At 35.4% G+C, this 14,207-nt stretch overlaps 1 long non-coding RNA gene across 2 annotated transcripts in view; it reads left to right on the forward strand.

The window, feature by feature from the left end:
* Positions 1-14,207, forward strand: part of LOC141577457 (uncharacterized) — a 67,502-nt gene that overhangs the window by 29,929 nt on the left and 23,366 nt on the right. The window lies entirely within an intron of this gene.

A 14,207-nucleotide genomic window follows, 5' to 3' on the forward strand; every position in this document is an offset into this window, starting at 1 on the left:
GCACTCTGAACTGATACTAACTAGAAATGAGGCCAGGTGGTCTAAACAACTTAGTTGGTTAAAATGTATTCAGTTCCTCAGAGCCTAATTAAGTCAAACCAGTTATTTAGCCAGAATATTTGATTTCAGCCATATATCCACTATTAGGCCTTCATTTCAATGTCTAAGCAGAACCTTATGTATAGTAGGTTCTCTGTGAGTATTTATTGTTCGATTAATGTTTACGTATTGGTTATCTTCAGTACTCAGGTTCAGTGGCTTAAAAGTGTTTTTTATTTTGGTTATGTAGAAATAGCCCAGAGATTCTTAAACTTAGTCAACATAGATAAAATCGTAAGACATTAACTGGAAGATCACTTTCCATATTTGACTATGCATCAGATTTACTTAGCAGTTCAAATAAAATGAATACAGATTCCCACAGCGCCCATAGAATCTGAGTTGGAATCTGTGGGAGATGAGGCCCAGGAATCTGTATTTTAGATATACAGAAACAGTGGAGGGCATGTGATTTGAGTATAGATGTCTGGACCAGTTTTTGAGAACCATTGGTTCTACTGAATTCAGGAATCACCTTTATAATAACGCTTGCAGGAAGCCTTGGCTAGTGATGGAAAGCTCATCACCATTAAAAACAGCTCAGATTGCTAAAGGATTCTTCTAAAATTCAACTGAAATTTTTGTCTTAATTTTCAGAATTTCAGTCTTTTAATGTATGAAAACCATTGCCATGTCATTCCTATTCACTGATTAACTCCAAAGAAGAGTTTACCAAACATTTTGTGCAATGTATTTTATATCTCCCTCCAACATATTGGGGATTAGAAGAGATCACTTTTAATAGAAAATAGTCTGGCTGATGAGGATAATTAACCTCTGTTAACAATTCTCTCCAGCTTCAAACTCATCTAAAGACATTTTGGAAATACCACACTGGTTCTCACACTGAGCATGACAGACTTTCAATCCATAACCAACTATCAACCAACAAATATTTTTTAAAGAACTAAGCGTATGCCAAGGACCCTGCTTAGCAATTTACATGCATTAGCTCAGTCATTTCCCACAATAAACCTTTCAGGCAGGTATTGTAATTGCCCACATTTCACATAAAAGAAAACTGAGGCCTCAAGATTTTAAGTAGCTCTCTCCAGCGGCAGCAACAGGAATTAAAAAAGGTCTGTTGGAATGCAAAGCTCTTGTTTTTAGCAAGCAACCGTGTCACTGGAGCTGCCTGCCTTTGTGTATCCCAAACCTTCTGATGTTGCCCTCTTCTTGCTGGACATTTTGACTCTTCCAATATTCAGGATCAGTCGTCTGCCCAGAGTACTAGGGCTGCTTACTTGTTCAAGTCATACCTGAGTTAGTTTTCCTCCTGGACTCATGATTTCTCAATCTCATAACTTGTGCTTAAGAGATCCACTGCGTGGCTCAGACCTTTGGTGCCAGTGGTCCTCCAAGGTGGAGAGCTTAACATGGTGCCAGATCTTTCTCTGCAGTGGATTGTCTTCCTGGGTGAGATCTGCTCTAGCTTCTTTCTCTTTCTCTCAGATGGTCCCTCTTCTTTCTGATTCTACAGCCAATATTCATAGTCTTCTTAAAACCTTTGCCCTGACTTTCTTTTCTGCAACTGGAGACAGTGCCTTAACTTTTAGGCCTTTTTGCTGACTGTGTTTATTCCATTTCCTGAATACTTATAAATATGTTCATAGATCCCATTTCCTTTCTTCCAGTCATTTTTTGTCTGAAAATTTATTGTTGATTTTTACTAATATAACTAACATATGATCTATTCTGATTTGACAACTAAATTTAAAGTTTCAGTTTACAAGTAAAATGAATAGTTTCCTCACATGATTAATTCTGAAATGTGCTATTCTGTTTCATGACTTTATTGTGGGGAACATCCAATAAACCATATTTCATAATTAAATGCATATTGTAGATATATATGTAATTATTTAAACATAAATCATGATGATGGTGATCTTCTTAAAATAACTATTCCTTACTTCTTGGGCACTCCTTACTTCAAAATTTCTTTTTATGCTGAATTTTCCTCTTTTCTCCTCACATTTTCCCCGTGTGTCCAGCAAAATTAATGCAGTCCCTTGCCTGAACCATTTTTTTTTCATAATATCCAAGACACAGAAGGTCTTCTCTTGAGATTTTTTTTTTACCTGTCCCTATGCTTTATTCCACATTCTTTACAGGAGAGAAGTTTAAGGTCTTAAAATGCGGCAGAGACCCAACCTCTGCAGTTTGAGTTTCTTGCTGCTCTCTGTTCAAGGGGTAATCAGAACTCAATTGTGCGTTGGATCTAGTAAGGGATAGTGTGGGAATCAGAGCGGTCCAGGGGCTAGACCTGGTTTGTCTAACTTCCATAGTGCCTTCAAAAATGGTATTAGTTGTTAACATTTTAAAAATTAGAGTTCTCCCACAAACCTGAATTTCTGTTTTTTCTTGAAGAATCAGAATATCTGACAGTGTTGGGCTCTCCTCTCTCCATAGCAGCTGGGTACTCGCTGACCTCTTGTTTCACTACTGGATCGCTCCCCCCCATTTATATTATCTGTCCAAACACTAGGCATTTGAGATAGTGGTCCCAGTATTAAGTACCAAAATTCTGTAGGTGTCATTGTTAGAATTTTATTTATCTGGAATGCCTTGTGGATTATTCCAACCTAAGTGTGATCTCTAGACAAACACTTGGAAACTTGTTGAAAATGCAGACTCTCAGGCCCTACCTGTGACCTGCTGAATCACACTCTGCATTTTAACAAGATCCCCAGGTGACTTGTATGTACATTAAATCTTCTGACTCTTAAGAGACCTTGCCCTGTTAACTCCTGGGTTCAGCATAGAGCAGCTGTCATCATTACCATCTTTACCATTGCATTGAGGGAGAATTCCCATGATGGTACTTGAACATGCCTGTTCAGAGATACTACCTTCATGAACATCTACCTAGTCTGAAGGGCCTTAGGAATTCTGTAAAAGGGATTGAAAACTCTGTTATCTCCTGTATGTGACACTTTTATAAATGAAGGAATGTTAAGAGTTGGTGAAGATTAGCACATATAACAGAAAAAGTGCTAGGAGACCCTTGTCTATGCTTACTTGGTTTAATTAATTCATTTTCTTTGCCATAAATATTTATAAGGGCTTCCTACCTAATTTGGTTAGTTGCAGCTTAACAATAATAATAACATGTGGTCTACCATCTACCAGCTCGGTTTTACTCATGTATAAAATGGGAAATAATAGCACTTAACTCATAGAGTTGCCATGAGGATTCAGTGCATTAATACAAATGAAATATTTAGACCAGTACCTGGCATATAGTAAGTGCTAAACAAATGTTGGCTCTCATTATTACTTAAGGGTTCATTCAGACCTCATTATAAGCACCTTAAGTACCTTATTTAAGACCACCTTCCACTTCTATTGTGATTCTGCAATTTCTTGAGTAATTTTCCCTCTTTCTGATTTGTATGTTCTTAATGACTTACCACTTAAGAGGCAGACCAAGATAAAAGCAACACTGAAGACAGTCCTTCTCATTCTAAGATTTCTGGCTAAAAAAGAAGATGGAAGGGAAGGCTTATACTACCATTAAATCTTTCCTAGGGAAGTAACAAAGTTATACACTTGTTAACTATTATATAAAAAGGGAAATGACTAAGTAAGTTTCATTTATTTCATTAAGAAAGTATAAATAAATTCATTTTGTCTTTATCAAAAATTCACCATAAAACTTCTCCTTGTTCCAGACCATTTTAAGTTGAGGTCTTCTTATTATCAAATACCATCCCCTCCCTTAATAATATCCCTGAATTGCAAAAAGTGAAGAGAGATAATGTTTCTAGAATAATATCCTGTTAGAAATCCTTTTAACTATTAACCAAAAAATTTATTTATGCTTCTTCATAAATTAATGCTTTCCTTGGAAATAAATTTACAAGGAAAGCATTATATGACAGTTAATAATAGTTAATACTTATTAAAATGAATAGAAATAAGTTGTCAGATTGGCCAAAATATAACATTTCAGTTATGTATGACTTACCTGCCTTCTTCATGAGTGTATTGTGATTTTCTAGGTCTGAACTTGTTTAAAGAATAACAAGTAAAATTTCTGACGTAATTAAGTCCGTTGTAACTGAAACTGACAAGAGAGGTCTCTGAACCTGTAGATTCTAAACAGTTTAAACAGTAAAAATTGCCCAAGTAAACAGGAAAATTTTCACCTGAATGCTCTGATCTGTATAGAACTTAATTGCCTTTCCCATGAAATTAACATAATAAGACTAAGTCAGGCAACAATTAAATTAATTAACTAAATTTGGCTAAAGTTTTTTTTTTTTTTAACTTTTTTTTTTGGTGGCGAGGTAATTAGGTTTGTTTGTTTGTTTTTCTAATGGAGATATTGGGTATTGAACCCAGGACCTTACGCTTGCTAAGCATGCTCTCTACCACTGAGCTATACCCCTTCTCCCTTAGCTAAAGATTTCTATGTTCACTATGGTACAGATTAATTAGTTCATATATACATAGTCACGTGGACGTACTATGTTCTTTATACAAAGTACTTGGTCTTGATATTTTTAAAATTAACCATATAGTCTTTATGGCAGAACTTGGTACATTCAGAAAGCAATTTGATTTTTTAAAATTAATTCAATTTCTGAATTAATATATAGTTCCAAATTTATACATTCTTCGTGAAACAAATTAAAATATAAAAACTATTGAAATCTCTTTTGACCATGTTCCCACCAAACTGAGTGTCTACCTCAAATGTGACCATATTAAATATGTTCAGTATTCTTTTTATTTTGTGCATTTTCATAATACACTTGTAATTTGAGAATGGGTGCAATGTTGCTTTTTGTTTTAGTTTTGCAAAAATAGTATCATACACTACGTATCATTTTCCCCCTTGTATTTCACACAAAAATATGTTTAAAAATCTGTCTATGTCAGTCTTTAAAACTGCTTCATTATTTTTCGTTGCTATATATTTTTGGTATGGATATGCCGTAGTGTTTTTAGCCATTCCCTGGTTGATGAGCACACAGGCTCTTGGGTTTTTTTGTGTGTGTGTTTATGTGTCTTTTTTTATGACAAACAATGTTGCAGTGTGTATATATGTCCTTGGGCACTGTCGGTGGCACGTTATCATGGACACATGAACACCATGCAGAGAGAAGCAAAGCAGTTCTCTGTCTATTGATTCTTAGAAAAGGATTTATATAGAAAATGCATGGTGCCTCACATATCATCTAAGTTATAACAATGTTAATAATCTTAAGCTATTTAGGTTCCCAGGCTCCAGGTTCCCAGGCTCCTGCAGTAAGCACAGGATGTTACATGATCAAGGACAGATTGTTTTAAAGTTCATCACAAAACTTCATTAAGTAGGCCATCTCTTATCCAGCCGGCTGTGCCTGTCTTAGGTTGTCCTCCTCTGAGGATCTTACCCATCACTGGCTATCCAGCTGTCCATACTGGATACATTAAATAGGCCAGCCAGCTACTTGACATTTCTCACAGCTTGTTTATCAGTTCAGCGCATGGCTTATTCTCTAGAGCCTTTAGGTGGGGGCCTACAGGCACGTATGCAAGTAGTTTCTCTAAGACAGATCCTGAAAACTAGGAATTGCTTGTCACAGGGTATATTTGTGTGGCATTTTAATAGATACTATCAAATTGCCTCTGAAAGTAACTATCAATCTTCCTACCACCAGCAGAATATGAGTAATTTTTCCTTCATACCCTCTTTAATACTGAATCAAAGATTTGCAAAATAATGTTTATTAGTATCTAAAAATCTAAATTAAAATAGCATTTAGCCTATCAAGTTGACAAAGATGAAAAAGTTGATTATTGACAAAGGGTATTCTGAAATACGCACTTTTACTCAAGAGTCAAGAAATGTGAATTAAGGTGTGTATTAGTTCATACATACTATTAGTACATTTACTCATATATACGTTAACGTATTAGTATGTGTATATATTAGTATGTATGCACTATTAGTACATTTACTCGTATGTATATACATATGTATGTATGCACATAAATACTGTATTACACCATATTATATATTTATAGCTTGCTTTTAAAAAACCTTAACTTCATATTTTGAGTAATTTTTTGTCATTAAATATTCCTTAAGAACATATTTTAAAATATTCTGTAATATCCAGTGGTAAGTCAGGCTTTTGATACACATTAATAAAATTATTTTCTAGAAGAGTAACACCAGTTTAGAGCTATAGTGTGGCATATTCATTTTTAAATTCCCAGTGCTTACCTTTACTGCGCCTAGACCATAATGAGTTCTTAGTTAATGCTAATTTTTCTCCCATTCCTCTTAATATTTTCCTTGTGCTCACATATCTTCACTGTAAGTTTGTCTTTGGCCCTGATGAACTACTGTTAGAAAATTATTTCTTTGAATCAAGGTGACATCTGATTAGTCAGTCCACGAACATGTTTATGGAAATAAAAACTCTTAGGTATTAATCAGGAGGATATTTTCCTTGATATGTATTATCTATATCTGCTTTCCTTTAATAAGAATTTTTTTTTTTACTCCTTCTAATTGATATCTGTAGGAAATAGATTTTCATGAAAGCAATCAGTACAGAATGTGGGGCCCTGAAAGTGGCCGCTGGGTGTCTTAGAGATTGGGGATGAAAATTTCCATCTGAGATACCCTAGGAAAGGTGACTGGAATACAAAATAATGATACACAAATTAATAGCAGTACATACTGTATGATTCCATTGAGCATATGAAATTTAAGAACAAGCAACGTGAATCTACAGTGATTGAAGATGAAATAGTGGTTAACTCTGGGAGTGAGGATGGACTTGAGAAAGTGCCTAAGAAAACTTACTAGGGTGAAATGAAAATGTTCAATATTTGATCTGTGGTAGATATATGTTTATGCAAATGTAAAATGTTATTACACATCTTAGATTTGTGCATTTTTACCAGGTAATACCTTCAGGGTACATATGTTTTCATTCCCCTTTTCATTAGGGATGTCAGTAGGAATTTTTTTTTTTTTTTGACTCTTCCTCCCTAACGGTGTATTTAATTATTTATTATTTTTTTAACATTTTTTATTGATTTATAATCATTTACAGTGTGTCAAATTCCAGTGTTTAGCACAATTTTTCAGTCATTCATGGACATTTACACACACATCGTCACATTTTTTTCTCTGTGAGTTATCATAACATTTTGTGTATATTACCCTGTGCTATACAGTGTAATCTTGTTTATCTATTCTACAATTTTGAAATCCCAGTCTATCCCTTCCCACCCTCCACGCCCCTGGCAACCACAAGTCTGTATTCTCTGTCTATGAGTCTATTTCTGTCCTGTATTTACGTTTTGTATTTGTTTGTTTGTTTGTTTTTGTTTTTTAGATTCCACATATGAGCGATCTCATATGGTATTTTTCTTTCTCTTTCTGGCTTACTTCACTTAGAATGACATTCTCCAGGAGCATCCATGTTGCTGCAAATGGCATTATGTTGTCGGTTTTTATGACTGAGTAGTATTCCATTGTATAAATATACCACCTCTTCTTTATCCAGTCACCTGTTGATGGACATTTAGGCTGTTTCCATGTTTTGGCTATTGTAAATAGTGCTGCTATGAGCATTGGGGTGCAGGTGTCATCCTGAAGTAGGGTTCCAGGATGTGGGATTCCTGGGTCATATGGTAAGTCTATTCCTAGTCTTTTGAGGAATCTCCACAGTTTTCCATAGTGGCTGCACCAAACTGCATTCCCACCAGCAGTGTAGGAGGGTTCCCCTTTCTCCACAGCCTCTCCAGCATTTGTCATTTGTGGATTTTTGAATGACGGCCATTCTGACTGGTGTGAGGTGATACCTCATTGTAGTTTTGATTTGCATTTCTCTGATAATTAGATACTGAGCATTTTTGCATGTGCCTTTTGATCATTTGTATGTCTTCCTTGGAGAATTGCTTGTTTAGGTCTTCTGCCCATTTTTGGATTGGGTTGTTTACTTTTTTCTTATTGAGTCGTATGAGCTGCTTATATATTCTGGAGATTAAGCCTTTGTCGGTTTCATTTGCAAAAATTTTCTCCCATTCCGTAGGTTGTCTTCTTGTTTTACTTCTGGTTTCCTTTGCTATGCAGAAGCTTGTAAGTTTCATTAGGTCCCATTTGTTTATTCTTGCTTTTATTTCTTCTAGGAGAAAATTTTTAAAATGTATGTCAGATAATGTTTTGCCTATGTTTTCCTCTAGGAGGTTTATTGTATCTTGTCTTATGTTTAAGTCTTTGATCCATTTTGAGTTGATTTTTGTATATGGTGTAAGTGAGTGTTCTAGCTTCATTGTTTTACAGGCTGCTGTCCAGTTTTCCCACCACCATTTGCTGAAGAGACTGTCTTTATTCCATTGTATATTCTTGCCTCCTTTGTCGAAGATTAGTTGACCAAAAGTTTGTGGGTTCATTTCTGGGATCTCTATTCTGTTCCATTGGTCTATATGTCTGTTTTTGTACCAATACCATGCTGTCTTGATGACCGTAGCTCTATAGTATTGTCTGAAGTCTGAGAGAGTTATTCCTCCAGCCTCTTTCTTTCTCTTCAGTAATGCTTTGGCAATTCTAGGTCTTTAATGGTTCCATATAAATTTTATTATGATTTATTCTAGTTCTGTGAAATACGTCCTGGGTAATTGGATAGGGATTGCATTAAATTTGTAGATTGCCTTGGGCAGTGTGACCATTTTAACAATATTGATTCTTCCAATCCAAGAGCATGGAATATCTTTCCATTTTTTAAAGTCTTCTTTAATTTCCTTTATCAGTGGTTTATAGTTTTCTGTGTATAATTCTTTCACCTCCTTGGTTAGATTTATTCCCAGATATTTTATTACTTTGGGTGCTGTTTTAAAGGGGATTGTATCTTTACTTTCTTTTTCTATTGATTCATTGTTAGTGTAAAGAAATGCAACTTATTTTTGAACGTTAATTTTGTAACCTGCTACCTTGCTGAATTCTTCAATCAACTCTAGTAGCTTTTGTGTGGACCTTTTAGGGTTTTCTATATATAGTAACATGTCATCAGCTTATAGTGACACTTTTACCTCTTCTTTTCCAATTTGGATCCCTTTTATTTCTTTCTCTTGCCTGACTGCTGTGGCTAGGACTTCCAGGACTATGTTGAATAGGAGTGGTGATACTGGGCATCCTTGTCTTGTCCCAGATTTTAGTGGGAAGCTTTTGAGTTTTTCACTGTTGAGTACTATGCTGGGTGTAGGTTTGTCATACATAGCTTTTATTATGTTGAGATATGTTCCCTCTATACCCACTTTGGCGAGAGTTTTTATCATAAATTGGTGTTGAATTTTATCAAATGCTTTTTCTGCATCGATTGAGATGATCATGTGGTTTTTGTCCTTTCTCTTGTTGATGTGATGTATTACATTGATTGATTTGCGTATGTTGAACCAGCCTTGTGTCCCTGGGATGAACCCCACTTGGTCATGATGTATAATCTTTTTTATGTGTTGTTGGATTCTATTTGCTAAAATTTTGGTGAGGATTTTGGCGTCTATGTTCATCAGTGATACTGGCCTATAATTCTCTTTTTTTGTAGTGTCTTTGCCTGGTTTTGGTATCAGGGTGATGGTGGCTTCATAGAATGAGTTTGGGAGTATTCCCTCCTTTTCAATCTTCTGGAAGAGTTTGAGAAGGACTGGTATGAGTTCTTCTTTGTATGTTTGGTAGAATTCTCTGGTGAAGCCTTCTGGTCCTGGACTTTTATTTGTAGGGATGTTTTTAATTGCTATTTCTATTTCCTTTCTAGTGATCGGATTGTTCAAGTGTTCAGACTCTTCTTGATTCAGTCTTGGTGGACAGTATGTTTCCAGAAACTTGTCCATCTCCTCTAGGTTATCCAGCTTGGTTCCATAAAGTTTTTCATAATATTCTTGTATGATATTCTGTATTTCTATTTTGTTTGTTGTAATTTCTCCATTTTCCTTTCTTATTTTGCTAATTTGTGCTCTCTCTTTTTTCTTCTTTGTGAGTTTGGCCAGAGGTTTGTCGATTTTATTTACTTTTTCAAAAAACCAGCTTTTGGTTTGGTTGATTTTTTTCTATGGTCTTGTTAATCTCTATTGTATTTAGTTCCTCTCTGATCTTTATTATTTCCTTCCTTCTGCTGCTTTTTGGGGCTTTTTGTTCTTCTTTTTCTAATTCATTCAGGTGGTGGGTTAAATTGTTTATTTGAGATTGTTCTTCTTTTTTGAGGAAGGCCTGTATCACTATAAACTTCCCTCTTAGCACTGCCTTTGCTGTGTCCCATAGGTTTTGAGTGGTTGTGCTTTCATTGTCATTTGTCTCAAGGTATTTTTTAATTTCAGTTTTGATTTCCTCATTGACCCATTGTTTTTTCAATAACATATTGTTTAATCTCAATGCTTTCCTTTTTTTCTCCTTTGTTTCTCTGTTGTTGATTTCCAGTTTCATGGCATTGTGGTCAGTAAAGATGCTTGAGATAATTTCTATCTTCTTAAAATTGTTGAGGTTTCTTTTGTGCCCAAGTACATGATCGATCCTGGAAAATGTTCCATGTGCACTTGAAAAGAATGTATATCCTATTTTTTGGGGGTGTAATGCTCTGAAAATATCCACCAAATCTAGTTTTTCTATTGTATTATTTAATTTCTCTGTTGCCTTGTTTATTTTCTGTCTAGAAGATCTGTCTACTGATGTTAATGCAGTGTTAAAATCTCCAACTATGATTGTATTCCCATCAATATCCCCCTTTATCTCTGTTAGTAATTCTTGTATGTACTTAGGTGCTCCTATATTGGGTGCATACATATTAACAAGTGTAATATCCTCGTCTTGTATCACTCCTTTAATCATTATAAAATGTCCTTCTTTATCTTTCTTTATGGCCTTTGTTTTAAAGTCTATTTTGTCTGAAATCAGTACTGCAACACCTGCTTTTTTTGGCTTTTCCATTTGCATGGAATATCCTTTTCCATCCTTTCACTCTCAATCTATGTGTGTCCTTCTCCCTAAAGTGGGTCTCTTGTATGCAGCATATTGAAGGTTCTTGCTTTATTATCCAGTCTGCCACTCTATGTCTTTTGACTGGAACATTTAGTCCATTAACATTTACAGTAATTAATGATAGATGTGTGTTTATTGCCATTTTGAACTTATCTTTGCAGTTGAATTGGTATATCCTCTTTGTTCCTTTCTTCTTCCTTTTGTGGTTTGGTAATTTTCCTTTGTATTATCATGGATTTTATTTAATTTTTGTGACTCCCTTGTAAGTTTTTGGCTTGTGGTTACCCATTTTTGTAAAACTAGTAGCCCATTACTATAACTGTTTTTATTAAACTGATAATAACATGATCTCAAACCCATCCTACCATTAAAAAAAATTTAAAAAAGAAAGAAAAAAATATATTCTATATTTCCCTGCCTCCCTCTCCCACTCTCAGTGATTTGTATGTCTTCTTTTATAATTTCGTGTTTACTTTATTTGTAATTCATGAGTTATCACCTTTCCAGTTGTGAGTTTCTCATTTCTTAGCATCCTGCTGCTTTTCTATTTAGAATAGACCTTTCAATATTTCTTTTATCATGGGTTTAGTGTTGCTAAACTCCTGCAGCTTTTTTTCGTCTGTGAAACTCTTTATTTCTCCTTCTATCCTAAAGGATAGCCTTGCTGGATAAAGTATCCTAGGCTGCATCTTTTTTTCATTCAGGGCTTTGAATATATCTTGCCACTCACTCCCTTCTGGCCTGTAGTGTTTGTGTAGAGAAATCAGCTGAGAGCCTTCTAGGGGTTCCCTTGTAACTTACTTTTTGCTTTTCTCTTGCTGCCTTTAGAATCATTTCTTTATCCTTGACTCTGGCCATCTTGATTATGATATGTCTTGGTGTGGGTCTGTTTGGGTTCTTCCTGTTTGGGACCCTCTGAGCTTCCTGTACTTGGATATCTGATTCCTTCTTTAAGTTTGGGAAGTTTTCAATCATGATTTCTTCAAAAACCTTTTCAATCCCCTTTGATCTTTCTTCCCCTCAGTAGGAATATTTTGTAAGCATCTCTTGTATGAATTAGGAATTTATGGAATTGTGTAGAAAGAGTGATATTATTTAATAAATACTGAGTTTCTACTGTATTCCAGACAAAGTGATTTCAGTTTTTTTTCCCCTAATTCATTCTGGTAGATAAGTGGAAGTTAGGTTGTCAAAGGTGAGACTAAAATAAAAGTAGAGAGAAAGTTAGGAAGGTGTTGCACTAGTTCAGTCAAGAGGTGATAAAGCCTGGAACCAAGGCCGAACGAGAAGAGATGAAAAAGAGGAAACAGATGAGAGAAATGCTAAGGACTAAGTGTTCATGATCTTAACCCTAATGGTCTTGGGTCAAGGAACAGCTTGCTCCTGACTTTCTCTACTATAGCATTCCACTTAACACATATTGAAAGAATTACCTCTTTCCTTCAATGAAGAAATGCCATCTTGTTGTCTCCAGCTTGTAGTAGGATGCCAGGCACGTAATAGGTACTCAATAAAAATGTTTGCCAAATGAATAGGATATCTTTGGTGGAAGGAAGATCAGAGGAAAGAAAACCAGAGTAGTATGGGGGTAAGAGGCTCTGAGAAGGAGAAGTATCATTGAATGACAAGGATGAGCAGTGAGGTTGGATGGCTCTCCTTGGGCTAGTGTAGACTGAGGTCTCAGGTGGTGTTTAAGGCCTGAGGAGATGAGCAAACTCCTGTTTTTCATAGGGATTGTTTTACTGCCTCTTAAGATAGTTTTCCCCTGGCAGGAAGAAGGAGATAGTAGTTGGTTTCTGGGATGCAGCCTTCTGAATGAAATCCTAAAATCCAAGCTAGCTACAAATCCAGAGCCTTTAAAGTTGGATAGGCTGGAACACATTGGGAGAGCTCTATCCAGGCAAACCAAAACAGGATTGTCTACCTCTCTGGATGGTCACCTCTGTGGTAATACAAAGACAGTTAATGATCTTTCATTCATTTCATCAGCCTGAGCGTTGATTTCCTCATCTCTATAATGTGGTTTGTAGTGTTCTGTGGTTCTATTGGTTCAAAACTTGGTAGCTCCATTTTAGTCCTCCAGTTGGTGAACAGAAGGCGGAACTCTGAAACCACAGCTTAGATAAAACCACCTGAGTAGCAGGAAATGACATTTTTTGTTCTTTGAACCTTGATTTCTCACCCACAATAAGAAGAGTGTATATGCACGTATATAGGCTGATGCCTGCCTGTCACCATGGACACACAGACACACACACTGCAGAGTACCACTAGTGGGTCACATTTTAGATGCTCTCCTCTGTTTTCTGTTAGATTTTGTGATGACGAAAAATGTGAGGGTGCATAATTTTAACTTTATGCCCAGGAAGGTAAGAACAGGATTCAAAAGTGCTCTAATACTTATTGTAAGAGGAGTGATTTACCTGTGGAGCCATTGTCATCCTAATCTCTGCTAAGGACTAATGCTGAATCATGTTACTTTGAAGTTAGAAAACATTGCCAGTAGCCTGCTTGGAGATAGAAAATAGTTTCATTCCCAATTGGGGAAATTTAGGAAATTCAGAGAGATTACAAGATTTCCTTAATATGACACATTGAGTAAATGAAGATCTGGGATTAAAAAAACAACCAAGTGTCCGCATTCTTCATGAAGTTGCTTCTAAAAATACAAATAGAGTTCAGACTTCCTTTATGGGTGATGGATGTTACAGTAGAAATAAATATTATAATTTATATACAGTAATAAATAGAATCTATAGCAGTTTGATATTCTAAACCAAACTTTGGATATTGCCATTTATTCATATACTCAATAATTATTAATCTCCTATTATGTATTAGGTACTATACAGTTAAAACAAAAGGAAAAATAAATAATAGCTTGCCTCTCATACAGCTTGTATTCTATTGAAACAGAAAGGAAATCAGAAAGTAAATATACACACATATAAGCGAATGAATTAGATAATATCAAATGATGATAAATGCTGTAAGAAAATAAAACAGGGAAATGTGACAGAGAATGATGATGAACAGGAAACATCTGTCAGAGTCTCAAGAGGTGTTACAGGTTGAGTTGTAGCCTTCCAAAATTTATATAAAATCCTACCCCATACATCAAAATGTG

Source organism: Camelus bactrianus, chromosome 4 (genome assembly GCF_048773025.1).
Source record: "Camelus bactrianus isolate YW-2024 breed Bactrian camel chromosome 4, ASM4877302v1, whole genome shotgun sequence".
NCBI classification, from domain to species: domain Eukaryota; kingdom Metazoa; phylum Chordata; class Mammalia; order Artiodactyla; family Camelidae; genus Camelus; species Camelus bactrianus.